The sequence below is a fragment of the Apostichopus japonicus genome, chromosome 7 (genome assembly GCF_037975245.1).
Source record: "Apostichopus japonicus isolate 1M-3 chromosome 7, ASM3797524v1, whole genome shotgun sequence".
NCBI classification, from domain to species: Eukaryota; Metazoa; Echinodermata; class Holothuroidea; order Aspidochirotida; family Stichopodidae; genus Apostichopus; species Apostichopus japonicus.
In genome coordinates this window covers 2,124,923-2,147,261 of record NC_092567.1, presented here as the reverse complement: position 1 = coordinate 2,147,261, position 22,339 = coordinate 2,124,923, and the positions used below count along the sequence as shown (strand labels likewise).

The window sequence follows — 22,339 nt, the reverse complement described above, 5'->3', positions numbered from 1 at the left end:
AAGAACCAAAATGAAAAAATACTTCAAAATGTGTTTCAGAAGATTAATCGGGTACAAAAACAGACAAGGGAGAATGCACAGAAGAAAAGCTCGGGAAGTGCCATTTCCTGCAATCTGGGAGGCATTTTTTCAAAATTTTCTCCATTACGCTACGCGCCAACCAACTTGGTGGCGCGTAGCGTAGTTTGACCTTCCAAACGTCCCCCACCCCCCGATAATTATGGTAGATGGCCACACTCTGATCTTCCGTACCAACCCCAAATAGCTTCAGACGCCCCTGTTAATACACGTACGTTTCACCTGGATGCCCTAGCAATCGGTACCTAGGAATGTAACTATGTGTAATTGTGTATTGCATGTGTATAGGCCTATAATAGCCTGCATGAGGCCATTTTCTTCATCGCATAATATAAAGAGCTCTCGAACATTCTAACGTAGCGCCTGAAACAAGATTGACAGGGGCAATTTTCCCAAAATAACACCCGAAATTAAAAAAAAAATTATTTTGGATCCTGATTATGAGATATTTCGGACATGAAATCCCTATTTTAAAGTTGGGTATATGCCGCTTGGAAACCTCGGGAAGTGCCGTTTCCGGCCATCTAGAGGGTTTGTAAATCCCAAAATTTTCTTGTACGCTTCGCGCCAACTTATGGTGGCGCTACGCTTAGATAGTCAACAAGGTCATATCCCCCCCACTCGGAAGTACGGATCGCCGCCCATGCGAACAATGTGTATCTTTGTGCGGATATATTGATTTATTTCCGTTTTCTGTGTGTTAACCATGGCTGCCCTGTAGAGAGTGACTTTTGCTTCATTATTCCACATACAGGTGTGAGATATTGGTATACTTTGGTCTACTTACATAGAGCTCTGAATTACCTCTTTCGTCCTGTCACGCTACCAATGTAATACTTTGCAATGTAGTAAAACATATGAACACCGTTGAATTGAAAAGCTTAAATAGCAAAACGACTGTATTTTAGGAGACAAAGTACCAAAACACTTTTTTGTTTCGCGTGCATTGTGTATACTATAGCTACTATGAAAATATTTTGGGCGTCAAGTTAGTAAATTTGTGGAAAATAGATTTGGCTCGCTTCGCGCGCATTGTTGCTGTGAGAATTATTTACTCTTTCCACATGCATGTTAGCTGGATTACCTTAACATTTTCTGCCCACTTCGCAGTCACGCATGTGTGTGTCTGTCTTTGTTTTAGTGACGCCAGCTTGTAATCACGATGACTGATGCAAGATCCGATCGGTCTCATATACTTGGTGGGTATGTTACCAATAGTGAGTAGATGGTCCCTATCGTTTTTGGGGGCCAATCTCATTAATATTCATAAGTAGACGGACTCCTTATCTCGGCAACCGAATGGCCGATTTTGTTCATACTTGTTTAGTGGCATTGGTGGGAGGTGCCGAGGGGCGGAGCCAAATGTAATTTCGTTGAAAGATGCTCGTAATCACTCTTAGTCAATGACGCAGGGTTTGATCATTCCCATACTTGGGTGGTGGATTACCCAGAGTGAGTAAGTATTCCCTATTGTTTGTGGTTCCAATCTAATTAATATTCCTGAGTGGGCGGGGCTTCGAACAATTTCTTTAAATGCTAATATCTCGGCAACCGTCTTTCCGATTTTGTTCAAACTTCTTTGGTGGCATTGGTGGGAGATGGGGAACATGTGTAGGTTATTAACCTACTTCATCTCATCAATATTCATGAGGGGCGTGGCCAAATGTGATTTCGCTGAAAATTGCTCAGAACCACTTTTTGATTCCTTGCCAGAGGCAAAAGGAAGATGTGCAGGCATGCATGTGTGTGTGTGTGTCTATGACGCCTATTGTAACCACTCTAAGTGGATGACGCAAGTTCAGATCGTTATAATACTTCGGCGGTGGATTACCCATATTAAACATATGATTCTTATTGTTTTTGGTTAAAGTCAAATGTCACCTTAGGTCAACAGAGGTAGGTCAAACAATTATATCTGGCTTCAAATCCAAAGGCAATGAATCACGAAGCTCTAGATTCTTGTTATGCATTATAGCCAGCTACACTACATTCCCGGCCCGTAGCATTTATGTTGTGTTACGGTCAGAAATTTCCAGAGAGGGAGTTGGGTCCAACATGTGATGAAATGTAGTGAGATATGTTAATAAGGAAGTGTGCTTACATGCAACATGGGGCAATATTTTGCCATTTTTTGTAGTAAAGTGTCTTCATTATTTAGCCAACATTTCCAAGCACCCCCCCCCCCCATCTCTGCACACGCTCTGATGATGCATTCAACAGTAGCATACTTCAGTAAGTCAGGGGCGTGATAAAAATACTGATGGTGTTTGTTTATTCAACAGTATCATGTAGTCTATATACTGTTTATCATCTTTGTGATATCTGTTTTACCAGCTATTTGAAAGGATTGCCTAGCAAAGAACCAGTGGCATAGTTAGGGGCGCAATGGTATAGGGGCGCCCAAATGTGGTTTGGGCCCGTATAAACTGAACTAAAACTGTTGACATGGGGCGAAGTTTGCCCCCCCCCCCCCGATCGCCATTAATGCCCAATACGCTACTACAAAGAATTGAAGTCTAATATTACTTCGCGTTCTCAAAGTAAATCACTGAAGCTGCATAAAGAACTACCATACTACAGTATATTAAAGTTGCGATGAGAGAAAAGATAATCGCGCGTAGCGCGACATTTTTTCAAATCTGGATTTAACCATTGACCACACTAAATATAATATCATATCGTCTCTGCTTAAAACAGCCTGATTTCGTTCAATCCGCCTCATTTTTTAGTTTTGATGACGTCACATTGAGTCATATCTAGGTTTTGACATTATAGGTACAAACCTGTCAACCTGTTTGACTCCAAAATAGGGAGAATTACATTTTTCAGGGCCAAAAAACAGGGAGAACAAGGGGAAAATAGGGAGGTTGGTAATTTTCAACTGAAATGATATAAATACTCCTAAATAAGTATAGTCTACTTATGCAATACAATGAGAGAATCATCCAATCAGTGTTTCTTGTTGTAGTTTACAGCAGCTCGCTTCGCTTTCTACAGGGTTTCTATAATAGGCTTCCATTTGAAACAGGGACAGTGGACTCTGGGTACTGTGACTGTGACTTAATGGCTAGTATGCTAGATAGAGTCCCATCAAGCTTGAGACTTGACCGACTGTCTGTCTTGTTCTTGCGAACTACACTGAATATAGCCTTTCCTGTTCAGATTTACTGTGGGGAATTACTAAGCATAGGACTAATTGTTGGCTATTTTCAGAAATATCGCAAGTGTAGAACTTAAAAAAACCGGGAGAATAGAACATGAAACCGGGAGGCCGGGAGATTCGGGTAAAAACCGGGAGTCTCCCGGTAAAACCGGGAGAGTTGACAGGTATGTAGGTACGTCAAAGTGTATTTTCAATAAGCCAGTTTGATTGTCTGTGGTCATGTTTCTATCTTCCTGTAATATATGTTGAGGGTGTAAAACCAATCGTTAATGAGCTTTTACAGAGCCTCAAAATAATCGTTTGCGTCCATTTTGAATTCATGTTAATTGGATATAATATTCAGTGGGGACACGACAACAATATGAAAAATGGAAATCTCCTGTTGCAGTTAGTTCTAGGTTCACTTCCATTTTGAATGAACTAAAAGCCTAAACCCTGCCTACATCGGCTGCCCATCAATCGTCGAATTTCCAAGGAGGGGATTGTCCTGGTGAATTTGTCCGGGGGGGGGGGGGGGTTGTCCGGGGGAAGTTGTCATAGTTGGGAATTGTACGGAGTGGGAATTCTCCGAGGGGGGGGGGGGTAATCGTCAGGGGAATTCGTCCAGGGGGGAGTTGTCCGGGAACCGTATCAAGTATTATCATATGCCGTTTATATAACCAGAATGAAACATGTAAGGTACTGTTAGCTTCAGAATATTATTTCGTTATCTGTTTTAGAAAAGGCCAATTATTAGGGACAATATATTTTTATCTTGATTGCCCTTTACAGGTACCCTAAAAAGTTCATCGGGACGCATCTAAAATATGTCCCTCTTTTCGAAAAAAACTTGAATCTTCGTTATCCGTCTTTTTAAAGCCAGATGATGTAATACGTAATGGAACTGAAACATCTTATCTTCAATCTTTAAAAGATATCTAGTCATATATCGTAATAATGATAATATCAACTAAATATGAAACAATTATACGATACCACTGGGTAAACTTCGTAAGATCTTTGTATTTGTTTGTTGTGTAAACAGTGACTGTGATACAACGGTAGTAAAGTATACGTTACAAATTTAGTTTGTGGTGCAGGCTAAGTAAATAGCGATAATAATAGGCAAGCAAGTTCCTGATTACGAAAGGGAGGTTAGATGTTAAAATATATGTTCATATTAATATAGTAAGGTTATGATAACGAAATATAGATACGAGAATAAGTATATTCATATTAAGAAGCAAAAAACAAACAACCTTTAAAGTACGGGAAGCCCTGTTATTTGAAAAGTCCCCTTTTCTCATGTTCTGATATGTAACTTGTGAAACACGTTTCGTTTTTTTTATGGAAATCACTGGTTTATACGACTGAAAATCATCTATTCCTTTAGTAGTTTATCATCAAATGACAATAGATGACACATTATTGATTTAAATGTTACTGTAAGCTGAACTTTGAGCCGAGTTTATCACAGTGTTTTCATCAAGCCAATGTTTGTCAAGTCAAGTCACAAGTCTTTCGCTCATGTCACGCGTATAACAGCAGCTTATATAGTCATTCTAGACATAAGCCTAATGATAATCAACGACCGATGTTTAACGAGGCATCTTTATCAAGTGCTTCGGGTCCTGTGAATGTCGTGTTTCAGTGAGCTCTTGTTACAATGCTATGGAGGCAATTCTTATCTACAAGAGTAGTCATATACACTGGGCAGCAACTGAAGTAATATTGTACCATTATGGAGGGCAGGAGCAGAGGGGTAGCTAGGGGAGGAGGATAGGCCCTCAAGTATTTGTCTGCCACCCCCAGTCATATACACTGGGCAGTAACTGAATTCAGTGTAAAACCGGTGTACTTCCACTCTCTCAATACGCAAATATGACGTTAATACAAAATCAAAGATTTATTTACTCTGTACAGAGACTAATCTTGTATCATAATGGAGGGCAGTGGAGGAGCAGAAGGGTAGCTACAAGAGGGGAGTAGACACTCAAATATATGTCTGCCACCCCTTGAAAGAATCTAAACTGTAATAATAGAGGTATACATTATAGTATGAAACATTATTGTCTGGGTTTCATTGTGTCTGTTGGTGTTAGCTGTACCAGGTGGCAACATCCGCTCCGACTGTTATTACCAAGTACGCAATATAATATCTGAGGGTTGCTCAGAAGGAACATTGATCCCGGATTTTTTTTTAAAACATTCTTGGTCGAATTAACCCTGCTTATACCTCGACTTTTGACTATTATTTTCGAAAACAAAAACGATTTTACATGTTGACATTTTGTGGTTTTATTTCTGATATTTAATTTTTCTTATAGAACAATTTAGACTGATATCGCAACTTTCCACGCTTTATAGAAATTGTAACGTTTCTCATGAAGTTTTGACGTTTATCTAGAAATGTCGACACCAAACGTTTACTGAAAATATGAATTTCATTAAAAATGGAACATTTGACTACCTCCCATTGTTTGGCTAACAAAGGATCAAGCCGAATGACCCAGTAATGTATTAAAGTACAATCGTTGATGAGTGGAGCTGGTGTCGTCGTCACTGAAGAATATCTTGATCTAACAAGTGAACTAAGAAAGATGTGATGATGCTCCGCCCCCCCCCCCCTCCCCTTCCTCCCTCCAGTCGCCCCTTCAGACCCACACACCTCCCTTTGACACTCCAGGTATTCGGTCTGTCGGTACAACGAATATCACCTTTAATTGTGTTATTATACTAATTCACGTCACAAGAACACTCCATCTTCAACGCAATCCAATTCCATGATATTAAGCTACTGCGTGTACAGGGCTATGCACTGAATGTAAGGAAAGATAGAACAAACACGGTCTTTAACCATCACGCCCCCATCACCATCCCATCCCTAGTAATTCCACTATATATGTGACTCCATGTGTGGCTCCATGTAGTGGGTCACGTTTTTCATCGTATATCGAGTGAAATATAGGCTTACTTTGTACTATGGAAACTGTGTACAACTAGCACATTGTATGTAAATACTAACAACATCGAACAAACAGACAAGTCGTTGAGGGTTAGTTAACACACACTGTTTTCTGAGACATTTGGGAGCAAAACACTGTTTCGTGATAACATGTACCGAGATACCAAACTAATAGGTAGCGTGGTTTAGATTACAATTCTAACAGGTACTTTACATACGGAGTAGTATTAACAAAATCCTTAGTTTAATAGTGTAAATATAAATGCATTGTACAAACAAAACAACAATAACTCACTCGTTTAAGTTCAGCTGGAGTCTAACAATGTATAATTTTATATATAAAGCATTATTATACAAGTATATACAGGTGCGTATCCAGGATTTTCTAACCCGGGGGGCGCGAATTACTATCTAAGCGGAGCGCCACCATCGGTTGGCGCGCAGCGTACAAGAAAATTTCTGGGTTTGATACCCCCAGATCACTGGAAATGACACTTCTCTGGCTTGAAAATGACCAACAAGATGTACACTTTTGCCTGAGAACCAAGTATTTCGAAATAGTTTTTTTCCCCATCCATAAACTTTTTGAAGATTGTCACCAGTCACACATCATGTTCGACCTCATCGCATCTCCTGTGGATCATTGCTTTTTGTAGGTGATTCTACGTCGCGGCCCACAATACCCGACAGCCCCACTTTTGAAGGTTTTAAGCCCATTTTTTGAAAAAAATGAAAAAAATACCAGATATTTCCGCAACCGAGCACTACACACATAGGTCAAGGAGGCGGGGGGGGGGGGGCTAACGAAATGTTTCTTTCTGAAAATTCGGGCAATATGCTGAGAATTTTTCGGGCACCTATACTGAAAGAAAAATACATTGCAATGATGTAGCTAAAGGAAATGAATAGTTTAAAAATTATCTCCTTGGTAATTAAAATAAAGTTCTAAGCTTGACCGACTAATTCGCCATTACTAATGTAAAAGAGGGTTTTGACATAATTGGACCTCCATCCTTTTCTCCATCTACATAGGACAATTCGTTGTTTATATGAGCATCCCGCGGTATACTGCGCAACTTTCAGTGACCGTACGGTACATGATGGCATGTGATGTAATAACCGATGCTTGCTTAAATGATATTGAGATGGTGAACGCGCGCGGAGCGCGCGAAAATGTTGGTTATATTGTTCGGGCAAGTCGTTACAGCTCCCCAAATCAAATTAAGCTCCTTCGCCTTTGACTATACACACATAGACAGTTTTGAGGTCGTACATCCTGGAACGCCATTTTCATGCTCACTGATATGTGATATCTGCTGTTTGCTTTACAAATTCGAACAGGCGCTTAGCGGATAATTTGCCAAGGGATGGCCGAAGCCTGTAGGCAAACTATCTAAGTGTAGCGCCACCACGAGTTGGCGCGAAGCGTACAACAAAATTTTGGTTGAAAATGCCTCCCAGATCGCTGGAAATGACACTTCCCATGCCTTGTAAGTTGCATCTAAGCATTTTCTATTTCGAATTTACTAGCGATATCATAAAAACAAAAATATGCTCGGGGGGGGGGGGGGGCGGCGGCGGTCGCCCCATTCCCGAATTGCGTCATGTTCCCCGACGACTCGGTCGAGTTCGAGACCAGCCACAGTTGGTTTCATAGCACAATTGTTTAAGGCGTCCATGCACACACGCGTTATGATAGACCATATATAGTATATATACATATATAAATACATTAGTGAGAGAGGAAAAATGGAAACGTCAAAAAATGGAGTTGTCGGTGTAAGGGGTAGGGTGAGGCGCACGCCCCTTCCGAAATCCTCGATCCGTCACTGGCTACCCAGCCATGTGTATATAATAGGGATCAGCGCTATAATGATGTCACTGTTCCTATTTCTCTTCCCGTTGTCTTGGCGTTTATCTTCTACTCCCTCCGTTTCTCCTTTTTCTCTCCTTCTTTTCTTTTCCCTTCCTTCCTCTCCTCCTCCTCTTTTTTCACCTCTTTTTTCTTTCCCCCCCCTCTTTTTTCCTTTTTTCTTCTCTTTTTTCTCTCCTCTTTTTCTTACCCGGGGGGCGCGCGCCCCCAACGCCCCCCCCCTGGATACGCGCCTGATATATGAACAACAGAAAAATGGCTGGGAATGAAAAACAACGAAAAACAAAGAAAAAGAGGATTTTAAGTATTAAACAGTAAACAATATAATCAGCATCTCATGAATAATCATCAACCAGATACATACACATGAGAGGGTATAAATACATCATTTTCAGTGAATTATGGTTTAAATTACCTTGTGCGTAAATGTTCTGTATGTAAAGGCGAACATGAATTATGAATGGTTGGGTATACGTCATGGACAGAAACGAATCATACAGTCTCTGGCCCTATACATCATACAAAGTTCACTAATATATTGGTCACTCAGCCGCTTGAGGAATTCTTTAAAAAAAAGAAAACGTAAATACCTTGATCTGCAGAGTAAAATTTGTTATTAATCAGGAAAAAAAGATTCAACCATAGCAGTATCATTTATGTCGGACACCACCAAGAAAACCAATTAAATCCCTTTATAAATCGAATGATTGCTTCTGAACACTGAAAACTTAAATTGGTTCACCGACTAACATAACGTTAGTCCATCTGGTGCCTCTCCCGACTAACATAGCCTTAGTCAGTTGCTATACCGACTAATTTATTCCTTAGTCAGTTGGATTTCTTAGTCGGTCATCTTAGTCCGTCAGCTTAGTCGATCAACAATTTCTTAGTCGGTAAATGTATATTAGTCAGTTACATTAGTTGGTGACATTAGTCGGTCTTTACCGACTAATTTATATGAGCCACCGACTAGTTTATAGCAGGTTTTACATAAGTCAGGATGGTGCCTCTCCCGACTAACCTTTCTTAGTCGGTATCGACTGACTAGTTGCACTGACTAGAATCACTGAAAGAATTAAACCCGACTAGTTTCACTGACTAGCATCACTGAAAGAAAAGAGAGCAGAAGAAACACAAATAATGTGTACGTTGGCAGTATTTATTTCTGATAAAACTTCTGATGTCTACAAAGGCTGACTTTCGACAGATAGAGAAGAAATCACTGTGAACAAAAATCTGAAAATATGATTTTATTCCAACAAAGTTAAGACAAGTTAATGGATCAAACATGAATCGCAAAAGTATAGCACTGCACAATAATGCAAAGTTGAATCTTGGGCAAGGGTTCCATATGAAGTGATACCTATCATTTTTGAAAATGATAGGTATCACTTCATATGTAAGGGATGGGCATTTCCAGTCATTTACATTGGTGGGGTAACCCTGCCAGTAGACCCCCAAAATGCCCATCCCCCATTGACCTAGATGAGCTCATGATGTAACCAGTTGAAAACTACTGGAAAATGGTATCACTTCATATGTAAGGGATGGGCATTTCCAGTAATTTATATTGGGGGGGGGTACCCCTGCCAGTAGACCCCCAAAATGCCCATTCCCTCATTGACCTAGGTCAGCTCATGAGATAACCAGTTGAAAAATTACTGGAAAATGATAGGTATCACTTCATATGTAAGGGATGGGCATTTCCAGTCATTTACATTGGTGGGGTAACCCTGCCAGTAGACCCCCAAAATGCCCATCCCCCATTGACCTAGATTAGCTCATGAGGTAACCAGTTGAAAACTACTGTAAAATGATTGGCAGGACTCTATATGTAAGGGATGGGCATTTCCAGTAATTTATATTGGGGGGGGGGGGGTACCCCTGCCAGTAGACCCCCAAAATGCCCATTCCCTCATTGACCTAGGTCAGCTCATGAGATAACCAGTTGAAAAATTACTGGAAAATGATAGGTATCACTTCATATGTAAGGGATGGGCATTTCCAGTCATTTACATTGGTGGGGTAACCCTGCCAGTAGACCCCCGATTTGCCCATCCCCCATTGACCTAGATTAGCTCATGAGGTAACCAGTTGAAAACTACTGTAAAATGATTGGCAGGACTCTATATGTAAGGGATGGGCATTTCCAGTAATTTATATTGGGGGGGGGTACCCCTGCCAGTAGACCCCCAAAATGCCCATTCCCTCATTGACCTAGGTCAGCTCATGAGATAACCAGTTGAAAAATTACCGGAAAAATGATAGGTATCACTTCATATGTAAGGGATGGGCATTTCCAGTCATTTACATTGGTGGGGTAACCCTGCCAGTAGACCCCCAAAATGCCCATCCCCCATTGACCTAGATTAGCTCATGAGGTAACCAGTTGAAAACTACTGTAAAATGATTGGCAGGACTCTATATGTAAGGGATGGGCATTTCCAGTAATTTATATTGGGGGGTACCCCTGCCAGTAGACCCCCAAAATGCCCCCCCCCCCCTTTGATCTAGGCCAGCTCATAATTTAACCAGTTGAAAACTACTGGAAAATGATTGACAGGATTCTATATGTAAGGGATGGGCGGACTCTGGCAGTGGTGGCCCACCAATATAAAATACTGGAAATGCCCATCCTTACATATGAAGTGATACCTATCATTTTCCTGTAGGTTTCAACTGGTCAAATCATGAGCTCACCTAGGTCAATGAGGGGATGGGCATATTGGGGGTCTACTGGCAGGGGTACCCCACCAATAAAAATTACTGGCAATGCCCATCCCTTGTATCAGAAGTCCTAACCAACATTTTCCAGTAGGTTTCAAGTGGTTACCTCATGAGCTGACCTAGGTCAGCCGTGAGGGGTCAATTGTTGATCACTGGCAGGGGTACCCCACCACCAATAATTACTGGCGATGGTCATTTGTTGCTCTTGGGGCCATACCTGACACATTGTTCTTACTTTGATGTGGTTACCATGAAAGCTGATCTAGGTTAGCTATTAGGTGACTTTAAAATTGCTCTCCCAGCCACATCCACCACAGTCGGTTTGCCAGTCGTCAGGTTTCATATACAGGAATGCATTGTGAACATTGTGATGTACCAGGCAATTGGTTACCTTCCCAGCTAACCAAACCCTCTGGACTCCCGCTCTACAGATCAGTGAAAATTTGACCAAACTTATGAAGCTTGCACGTAAATGATATACTAGACTGTTTTTTTTTTAAAACAGGTTATGAAAAGTATCTTTAATATCATTAAACAGTTGGGTACAATAGTTAAACTCACTCTTCCATCTTTTTTCTCTATGGTACTTGTTCCTTTGCTTTTTGGACTCTTGGATAAACTCTTTTGTTCTGCGAAGGGTACTAATATATCATCTTAAAACATGTCTTTAAGCCATATATAACACAGTTCTCCTCTTCTGTTGTTGCCTCCACACTGGTGTCGTTCATCACAGGAAACCTCACCCTTGACTTAGATATTTGGCTTTTCAATTCCTGCTGGAAAAAAGAAACAGCAAAGTATTCATCATTTGAAAAAAAAATTAAATAAAGTTGTCACCACAAAGTTATGTGAGATTTGCTTCCACTATAGTCTCAAAAAACAATCCCAAAGTTTGAAGCAGACTGTATAAAGCTGAAAATTTGAACGAGAGTGTCATCACCATTGCAACCAGAATCAAATGCCCAGAATACAGAGATAATAAAACATGGGCTAAATCTTTGTTTGTTTTTATGATCTTTAAAAATATAAAATTTTAGAAACAGAAATGCACTGAGCCAACTTATTTATAGGCCTAATTGTTTTTAGTTGTTATTTTGCTTGCTCACATAACAAGCCTGTTTAGACTATAGGCTAGAGGAGAATCAGTACTTTGTTACACTAAGTTTGTCTTTCGGTCGTTTTGATTTAGTCTTACTAGTAGTACTAAAGTATATAATGGACCGGCGAAGACTAGAGAATACCCAGAGTTTTAGCAACTGCGTTAAACTGTATCATCTGATCTATTATTTACGTCAATGAGTTTCATTCAATCTAGGATCAAAAAGAGAAAACTAATTAATCTTAACCTTTAAACTTTGCTACTAAACAGATATGCTTGAATTACAAATAAATGTCAAAAAAAACATCATAATCTACGAATCGATGCATATACATATACATAAACAGAATAATTTGAATTCGCGCAAGTGAACCCTGCACTACATTGGACAGAAAAAAAAACGTGCAATTAGACCAAACTAAACATACTAAATTTTCCGTTACTTCTACATAAAATATCAATACAAATACAACAACTTACTCTTTTGGCAGTATACTAAAAGCACATGTTATAATAACTTCAGACTATCAAGCTTTCCTGAGAAAAAACGGTTAATACTTCTTACAGTAAACAAGTCGACCGTGAAGGAATGTCGCAATTGTTTCCTGGGCGTGACCGGAAATTAAATACTAAGAAATGATAAATGAAAAGGTTAAATAGAACTGAAGCGTGCATCCTGACTGCTCGCAACATATAATACTGTTGACTAGCCAACATAATTTGTTCAGCCTACTGTGACTGTACGTTTGAAGGTCTAGCCTTGCTTATTCAATATCACAAAGCCTACCCATTTAGATTCACATGGGAAATTACAGGAAATCTTTACCAAATGAGTGTAGACTTCAAATAAACTATTGAGACTTATAGTTCCAGCATTTGTTTGGGAATAAATTAGAAGATTATGTGCCACTGTTCAATCTAGCCCAATACACACATAACACATTGTTAATTGGTGTTTAGAATGCACACTTTAGTGTTGAGAATGCACTGCAGTACCCAGTAGAAGCCTATAGGCTACTCACTGTCATTGCACTTGTGTATTGCGAAACGCCAGCGTGGCAACGGTAGCGTTACACTAACCATAATACAGTACTAGTGCCAGTGGCCTAACAATTAACTTTAATTTTACCTTCAAGTTAAAGGAATAACAGGTACGGCGATGATGGCAGTTAATACCTCCATTCTTCTAAAGACCTTCTTGGGTGATTTACGGTTGAAAGTTGCTTAGAGTGATCGTATGAAACTATGCCAAGTCCAGCAAGCTGCCGTTGCCTCTCGGTTTCCAAATTGAAGTGAATCGAATTGGGTTAAAATACATTAGTCCGTCGACACCGACTAAGCTACGATTATGGCGTAAATCGGGTGTCCGTATAGTTCTTAGTCCATGGGTTAAAATACCTTAGTCCGTCGCCACCGACTAAGCTGCGATTATATTTTCCTTAGTCAGTGTAAACTGACTAAGAAGCAGCGATGAAACGAAGACTTTTGCAAGTCCGTGTGCATTGACTAACGTTACAGACTAATTTAACGTTAGTCCGTGGCAATATTGACTAGTTTATTTTTTCAGTGAAGGAAGGTCCATTACACCCTAGCAATCCCTACCTATAGACTCTTTTTTAGGCTTGCTATTGTAAAGTGATGTGAGAAGTCATTTAAGTTTAAGGTTGGGACGATTGTTTTCTTCAATTTCCAGTCAGCATTTTGACCCATTACATACAAAGTAGGTAAATATGACGTCATTCGGTCATACCACATAATATAGCTTGTATAGGCAATCAATACTAACTAAGAGAACCTGTCGTAAACAATTGTCAACAATATAAGTACGGTTCATTATTATTATTATTATAATATATTAAGTAACGACAGTTAACGATAACCCTTGTGTATGGTATATTCTCTACAAACAATGGCAAGCCAAAGGGGGAGGGGGAGGAGGAGGGGGGAAGGGTGGTCGACCGACCGTCGTCCTTCACGGAATTGTTATGGCGTTCAGCCGGTGAATAATTATACCGCTTTCTGGTCACTTTGCCCAACAACCATTTCGCCCAACTGCGATTGATATAATATTCGCCCAACTGCGATTGATATAATATATCAATGTAACCACATATGTAACCACATATGTAATAAATTTAACCACGACTTAACGTTTCCTTAATATTCGGTTCGTATCCCGTAACGTTAACAATTCCCGAACGTTTACTATCAAACTTATCAAACCTAACCCCTAAAACACTGATCCATCCTCAAGTTTCCTTAATATTCGGTTCGTATCCCGTAACGTTAAAAATTCCCGAATGTTTCCTTACTAAAGTATCATATTTAATCAAGGTTGGGCGAAATGACCAGACTGGGTGGGCGAAATGACCAGGCTGGTTGGGCGAAATGACCAGGCTAGTTGGGCGAAATGACCAGGCTGGTTGGACGAAATGACCAGGCTGGTTGGGCGAAATGACCAGGCTGTTTATGCGAAATGACCAGGCTGGTTGGGCGAAATGGTAAGGTTGGGCGAAATGGCAGTTGGGCGAATGGTTGTTGGGCGAACCTTTTTCAACCTCAAAAAGTATTTATTAGCAAATCCTTGCGTTTAGAGCTACTTATATGGATAACATTTATATTTTAAATGCGCCTCAATATGCACCAATTGACGTTTAAACTTTTATTGGGGTGGGGGGGGGGGCAGAACCACTACGTGATAGTCGGCTTGAATGACCACAGGGCATCATCCTCTCCTTTATAAAATCTTTAGTTCGCCTCTAGTCATTCTGCAAAGGTTCAGGTTCCTAACTAAATCCATCCATGGACAGGTTTGAATGTGTCCTCCACTTTAGAGCTGTAGTACGTGACTATCTGGCCATACAATGTAGTCTCTGTGTTGCTCCATACCTTACAAGGAACTGTCACACACTGAAAAGAAAGGGAGCTGTCACTGAGTTCTTTGGTATAACTTGGATCTGTCATAATATATAATGAGTATATATCATAATTGTAATTAATTAATCATAATTAGGGAGCCGGAGATTAGAGAGCTCCCTGCTTTAAATATGGAGCTGTCACTGAGAAGATCTCCCTGATATAATTAGGGAGTTGTCCCTGGGAAGAGCTCCCTGCTATAATTGAGGAGATGTTACTATACAGCTCCCTGCTATAATTAGGGAGCTGTCACCGAGAAGAGCTCCCTGTTTTAATTGGGGAGCTGTTACATATAGAGCTCCCTGCTATAATTGGGGAGCTTACTTTGAGAGAGCTCCCTGCTGTAATTAGGGAACTGTTACATATAGAGCTCCGTGCAGGCGCGTAGCCAAGGGGGGGGGGGCGAAGGGGGCAGCCGCACCCCCCCCCCCCCCTTGAGCCTATTTTTTTTTTAAATGTTTTTTATGATATCGCTAGTAATTTCAAAAGAGAAAATGCTAAGATGCAACTTACAAGGCATGGGAAGTGCCATTTCCAGCGATCTGGGAGGCATTTTCAGCCAAAATGTTCTTGTACGCTTCGCGCCAACCCATGGTGGCGCTACGCTTAGATAGTGTGCAATGCCGTATCTACGGCTCTGAAAAAAATTTCTACATTTTCGCCCTTCCCTTGGCAAATTCCTGGCTACGCGCCTGGCTCCGTAATGTAATTAGACATCTGTCTTCGAGAGGGCACCCTGTTATAATTAGGGAGCCCCCTCGTTATTACATTTAGTTTTTGTGTTTGCATAAGTAAATGCATGGAAGTGGCTATATTGGTAAAAATGGCGATAGTGGGACTGTCGAGATTTCCGACTGTTGCATTTTATTTTTCCGACTGATGAACTCTAATTTTTCCGACTGTTGCACTCTAATTTTTCACATATTCTTGTAATTTGTGAGTGACCTAAAATTTTTGGTCAAAATTTACCTTTAATCAGTCATATTTACCAAGTTTTCTTTGTCACATTGAGAAATTGTATCTTGCTATCCTTATACTCTACCATACAAAACTTGGTATGGTTTTTAATACTCAACGTTCGCCAGCTTCAATTCGGTTAATTTACGTATTAATTTTGCTATTGGGTGGGTTGACCCTGTTCGCTAGCTTCAAGTAAGTTCAGGATATACATTTTCTCCATGGTATGCAATTAGAACACTCAAAGCTAATATACGGAAGCTTAAAAGTGCCATCAACATAAGAAAAACTTTGTTACATTAACATAGCTTTTGTAGTCAGTAGTCTATGTAGCCTTCAAGTAAATAACTATACACAGTTGCTTACTTGCTTAACCAGAGTGATTAATAAGTTTGTGTGAAGTAAGGGCCAGGGGTACAAATGTATCGAGAAAGGTTTCCGCGCGCGACGTGCGCGTTCAACCATTTTGATGTTGACGAGTAGTACAGGGAGGGGGGTAAAAGGCAGCAGTCGGAATTTTCTGGCTCCAAAACCCATCCAGTTGGAATTTCAGCCACTACACCCCCCCCCCTCCCTAATCATCAGGCCTTAGCTACGTACCTGCGTATATGCATACAGGATCAAAGTATCAACAGATAACTATATCATTAATATAGTTAACAGTTTGTTTGTTATGTAAATATCGAGTGACGGAAGGTTAAATAAATAATATGAGTAGCGTGATATATATTCCGATTCAAGTTGATCGCCGTTACGAGTAAACATTACACGACGATTACATATCTGTTTGAATGGACTTAAGTTTGTTCTAACACTGCAGGTACAAACAGTGGCGTAGCCAGGATTTTTTCAGTGGGGGCGCTGGAGTGGCTTGACCATTTCCTGGGAGGGCGTCTTGTTACTATCTAAGCGGAGCGCCACCATGGTTTTGCGCGCAGCGTACCAACTTTTTCTAGCTAAAAAGACCTCCTAGATCGTGGGAAATGACACTTCCAGGCCTTGTTAGCAGGGGCGTCAATCCGATATGAAACGTGGGGGCGGGGGACGTAATCGATTCGAGTATTCCGGCCGCAAGTACTTTCTAAGCGGAGCGCAACCATTGGTTGCCGCGTAGCGTAGCAAGAAAATTTCAGATTTTAATACCTGCCAGATCGCTGGAGATGGCACTTGCCAGGCTGGGTAGCAGACATCTAGTTGCGTGATTTCGAGAGAAAATTACAAATTCGTCACTCAGGAAATCTGCAATAAAGTTCATGCGGTCTTAATTTTTGGTTGTTTATTTCTGTTATTAGTGATTCAAATTGACATGAACATTAGAACCCAGTGCAAGTTGACAAATGATGCGGTGAACTGGAAACGCCAGCCCCATTTTGTCCTATGTTTCAGGATGGAATACCTCTCATTTGTTCGAACCCATGACAACTAACCATCTGTGAATACATTTACTTCGAAATGGGCACATTACAGTAAATTGCACCAAGTCGGTCAAGGAATGACCCAGGGCCTCAGATAAAGGCCTATAGGAATGTTGTCCCAAAATATCCCCGGACATACTATAGGCAAAGGAAGCTATCCGCCGCGACTGCATGTGAGTTTCTCGACTTGCCGTCCTGGGAGTCATACCACAAAATGGTGCATTTCCTCATACGCGATTATTAATAATTTAAATAAGTAACTAATTAGGCATAGTCCAGATCCGAGTTCGTATAGTGAGCTTAGCGCAAATTTGGCCAAAAGTCGTCATACGCCAGCATGTTAAACCACCAATGACCACCAATGAAGGGTCGTTCATGAGTGGTCATCAGGGGATTCGAGACCATTCAGACCAATGATATATTTTTCGCACATGTATATTTTTTGGACACTCAAAAACCCAGTGGGAGGGCGACTGGGGAGGGGGAAAGCTTTCATGGGGGGGGGGGCTTTCGCCCCCCACGACCCCTTGGCTACGCCACTGGGTACACAGTGACTCAGAACAGAGCAAAATAAACGAATGCTAAACATTCCATGTACGATACTTCCTCAGAGCTAACAATTAAGCCTCAAATCTTCAAGTCATTCACTTTCTTTGAAATGAGCGTATAAAATGGAGATGGGAAACGTCGGGGAGGGGGGGGGGTGGAGGTGTGAAAGATAGTTTCACTAATCTGGGCATATCTTCGTATGCAAGCTACATTTTCAGCACGAGAATATCCTCGCTGTTCGCGAGTCAGGAGAGGAATTAAAATAAATCGAGGCAGATAAAGGTGCTCATTTATACATTGTGTACCTCTGTGTCATGTTCAGACCAAGTCATGAAATATCATAACACAAATACCTCAATCGTGTCTCCGCTCTTACTTACATTAATGTAATGCTTTATTATCTCATTTGTACATCCTCCAATTTCTTGTCTAATTTCAACATTCCTGGTGGACAAAATTAACATCTCATTTTGAATCCCCTCCCCCCCCCCCTTCCACCTAAACGATAGAGGATCGTAACACCGGATTGTTAGATAATACTGTTTGTTTGTTATGAGATGTGACACACTATCTCGAGTTTTGTGAACATTTTGTGTCATAAATCAGTTATTATTACAAAATAACAGTCAACAGTGATTATTTTACCAGTATATAGGTGTAGGAGATAAAGCTACAAACACAACCAACTGCGTTAAGCTAAAATAGAAAATGCTCTGATCAGGAACATCACTCCGAATTGAGAGTTGGGTGGGGAGGGGGGAATAAATAAGGGTACATGAATAAAACTGAAGGAGTCGGCGAGCAAAGCCCTTTTCGGGTGGGGTCCAGGGGCGAATCCCCGCCATGGTCCAGGGGTCGGACTCTACAAATATTCAGTTTTACTTCTGTTTGATGCCTGAATTGATATGTCATTTATAAATAAATTTAATAAAAGACACATTTGACAAGATTAGCCTTGAATTAAAAAGACTTATCTATTTCACATCCTGATATAACTTAGGGCATTAATCATGAGTATTCATATTGAAACTTAAACCCAAAAGGAAACATCTAAACTTTGCACACAAGAATATCTTGTTATCCAGACATCTACAACATGCAAACATCTGGTTTTATAAGTACATTTGAAAAGCACTATTTGGTATCTAGGCACATTCACTTCATCGGAAACAACAAATCATAAAAATAAAGATATATTTAGGGGCCGTAGCCTGGGTAGAATTCCTAGCAGCAGTTAAGGAACATCGAGAAAAAATGTATCGTCCAAATGTTACATAGCGATGCTTTGATGTGCGGATATCAGTGGCGGCGGAACCGGGGGGGCTCAGCCCCCCCCCAATGAAAAAGTTGAGGGGGCAAATGCATGATAAGCCCCCCAATATTTACCAAGGCCCCGAAACGTGCATCTGCCCATTTTTCAATGCATATTTGTCGATCTGTCCGATGCACACGTACTATATAGGTGTAATAATTTTAGTAAATGCTGGGGGTACATGCATTCGTGACAGGGCTTGGTTCATAGAAATTTGTTGGCTACTGCACATGGTTTTGGAATTACCCATTCGTTGACATTAAGAAATGCTTTCCGTTTTTTCTTATGACATTTATTTAATGATTGCATTTAATTGGAAGTAGTAATTTACTACACTCAAAAACGTCTTTGCGAGCACAGTACGAGTACTAGCTACTCTCTTAAAACACCATCGAATATTCAAATTACAATGTTTTTACAGATTTTTACGTGCAATCTGAGAAATTGCAGGCTTGAGACCCATATTTTAGGGCTAGGTATTCGCAGCATAAAACACTCGGGAAAGTACCGTTTCCGGCCATCTGGGGGTTTGAAAAACCCAAAATTTTCTTGTACGCTCCGCGCCAACCGATGGTGGCGCTCCGCTTAGATAGTCTCCACACATTAGCCCCCCAATAATTTTCCCGTTTCGCCGCGCCTGGCGGATATACGGTACCAGGCGTTTTTTCAAGAAATTTGAGTGGGTTGGTCATTTCCAAAAAGGGACCGTCATGACACTATCTAAGGACCTACTGCTGGTAGCAGAGGGGGAATGAACTGAGTGAGTAGACCGTGTATTCTTAGTAAAACATTGTGGCACTAATATAGGGGATAACAGTGAAACATACGTAATAAGTATATTTATGAACCGTAGTTTCACGTAAGACTGCTACACTGTTCTTGCAGGTTAAATCTTTGGAGCTCTCTACTTTTATTGTTATTATAATCCCCTCTGCCCCCGGCCCGCCCCTCCCCCCCCCCCCCTCTGAAAACCACCAGAAACAGTAGTCGCATCAGAGATCGTGCATATACGTGATGAGCAGTTAAAGTAAACCTTATGTTACTTGACCGCCATTCCTACAATACGTGCCTAGAATCTCAGAGTTTGCACACTACAGACTAATTAAATCAGAAGAAATGATATGAACATTTATCGTACCCTACTTTCATTTAGAAAGTGTAAATCTCAGGGGACAGCTACCCCTGCGCAAGCTACGGCCCTGCATACTAAAATATTGCGTTTTTAACCATCATCCCCTCCATCTTCCTAACCACCTCCATCTCTCCAACCCCCACCATCTCCCTCAAACCCTCCATCCCCACCGCTCTCCCGAACCCCTCCATCTCCCCAACCCCCGTTATCTCCCCAACCCTTCCATCTCCCTCAATCCCCTCCATCCCCACCCTCTACAACTCCCCAACCCGCTCCATCTCCCTCACACCCCTCCTATCCCCTACCCTCTCCAACTCCCTAACCCGCTCCATCTCCATCAAACCCCTCCATCTCCCCCCCCACCAACCCCCGTTATCTCCCCAACCCTTCCATCTCCCTCAAACCCCTCCATCCCCCACCCTCTCCATCCCCCACCCTCTCCATCTCCCCTCTCTCTCCACTTCTTTAATAATTTATTATATTATACGTAAAGTATAATTATACAAGTATAAATGAACAACGGAAAACTTTCTGGGAATAATAAACAAGAAAAGAGGAATTAAGTTCAACAGTAAACACAATAATCAGCATATCATGAATAATCATCAACCATATTCATAAACATGAGAGGGTTTTATTACATCATTAGTCTTAGCTAACCATCATTGGAATTCATTACATTCTAATTAATTAGGTGTAACATTACCTTTCAAGCTAATGTTCGGTCCACATAGAGGCCAACATGAATTATGAATGGTTGGGCCTACATCATGGACAGAAGCGAAGTATACAGTCTCTGGCCTTATACACCATATAAAAGTATGTTAATATATTTATCACTCAGCAGCTTGAGGAAGTATTGTTTATAGCACGACCACAGTTCTTACTATTTATTACGAAGACCAACATTGCACTACAGCAGTATTGATAGAATAATAAATATAACCATATATAGTAATCAAGAAATATGAATGTAAAATGTGACCAGAATAGAACATAGAACAGAATAAAGAGATGTATAGAATATGATAATAATATATATCTAGGGTTAACGGAAATCAAGAGCTAAGATTCAATGCACAAGGCATCTCCTAAGTTGTAAAAAGATGCCGGTCTGGTGTATGGCAAGCATCAGTTACAATAATATTCAAGGCACGTTTTACGAGAGTAATATTGTGGATTGGACAGCAACTGAACAGGTTCTGCTACCCCTCTCTCTCGACACTGAAAACAGGACATAAAGTAATGTAAAAACATGGCACAACAATATTGTTGACTGACCACAGCTTATTTTAAGTTTGTGGACAGCAATTAGAATCCTTATACAGACTTACGGCAACATCTCTTTATTTATGTATTAAACATGGTAGCAAATTTACAGATATGGGTATACGATGACTGTGAAATTGCTGGCTACCCTACACAATGTTTCTCACATATGAACAAACTATATGTATAACACAGTTCTATGTAACTGATTGATCTCAACAAGAGTATTTCATTTTAGAAATATGGATTTCAGCATTCATCAGTTTAGTCCTCAGTACCCAACAAACTGTCTATGTACCTGCATGGTAACTCAATATGCTGATAATAAGTTTGGGTTGATATGTTACAGCATGCCATATAATCTTGGGAGTAACCCACAGGTGGCAATGCACATATAACTTCAAAGACTTGATACTTCATAGTTTCTAAATTTCAAACACATCCCTGATCAGATCAAGGTACACACTACAAAAACTTATAGACCGGGAGCCCAGAGGGTTTGGTTAGCTGGGAAGGTAACCAATTGCCTTGTACATCACAACGTTCACAGTGCATTCCTGTATATGAAACCAGACGACTGGCAAACCGGGTGTGGTGGGTGTGGCTGGGAGAGCAATTTTAAAGTCACCTCAAAGCTAACCTAGATCAGCTTTCATGGTAACCACAACAAAGTAAGTACAATGTGTCAGGTATGGCCCCAAGAGCAACAAATGGCCATCGCCAGTAATTATTGGTGGTGGGGTACCCCTGCCAGTCATCAATAATTGACCCCTCACGGCTGACCTAGGTCAGCTCATGAGGTAACCACTTGAAACCTACTGGAAAATGATGGTTAGGACTTCAGATACAAGGGATGGGCATTGCCAGTAATTGTTATTGGTGGGGTACCCCTGCCAGTAGACCCC

At 40.8% G+C, this 22,339-nt stretch overlaps 2 protein-coding genes across 10 annotated transcripts in view; one reads left to right on the top strand and one right to left on the bottom strand.

The window, feature by feature from the left end:
* The window catches only part of LOC139969993 (uncharacterized), a 345,154-nt gene that overhangs the window by 155,790 nt on the left and 167,025 nt on the right, over window positions 1–22,339 (bottom strand). For 5 of the 9 annotated variants that reach the window (XR_011793867.1, XR_011793860.1, XR_011793863.1 and 2 more), the window contains one exon: window positions 20,617–21,389. The exons of the other annotated variants lie outside the window; for them this stretch is intronic. The gene's annotated coding sequence lies outside the window, so the exon portion shown is untranslated. Of the gene's footprint in view, window positions 1–20,616; window positions 21,390–22,339 lie in introns of those variants that run through there. 9 annotated transcript variants of the gene reach the window in all.
* Window positions 1–22,339, top strand: part of LOC139969982 (uncharacterized) — a 314,878-nt gene that overhangs the window by 227,883 nt on the left and 64,656 nt on the right. The gene's annotated exons all lie outside the window — the stretch shown is intronic.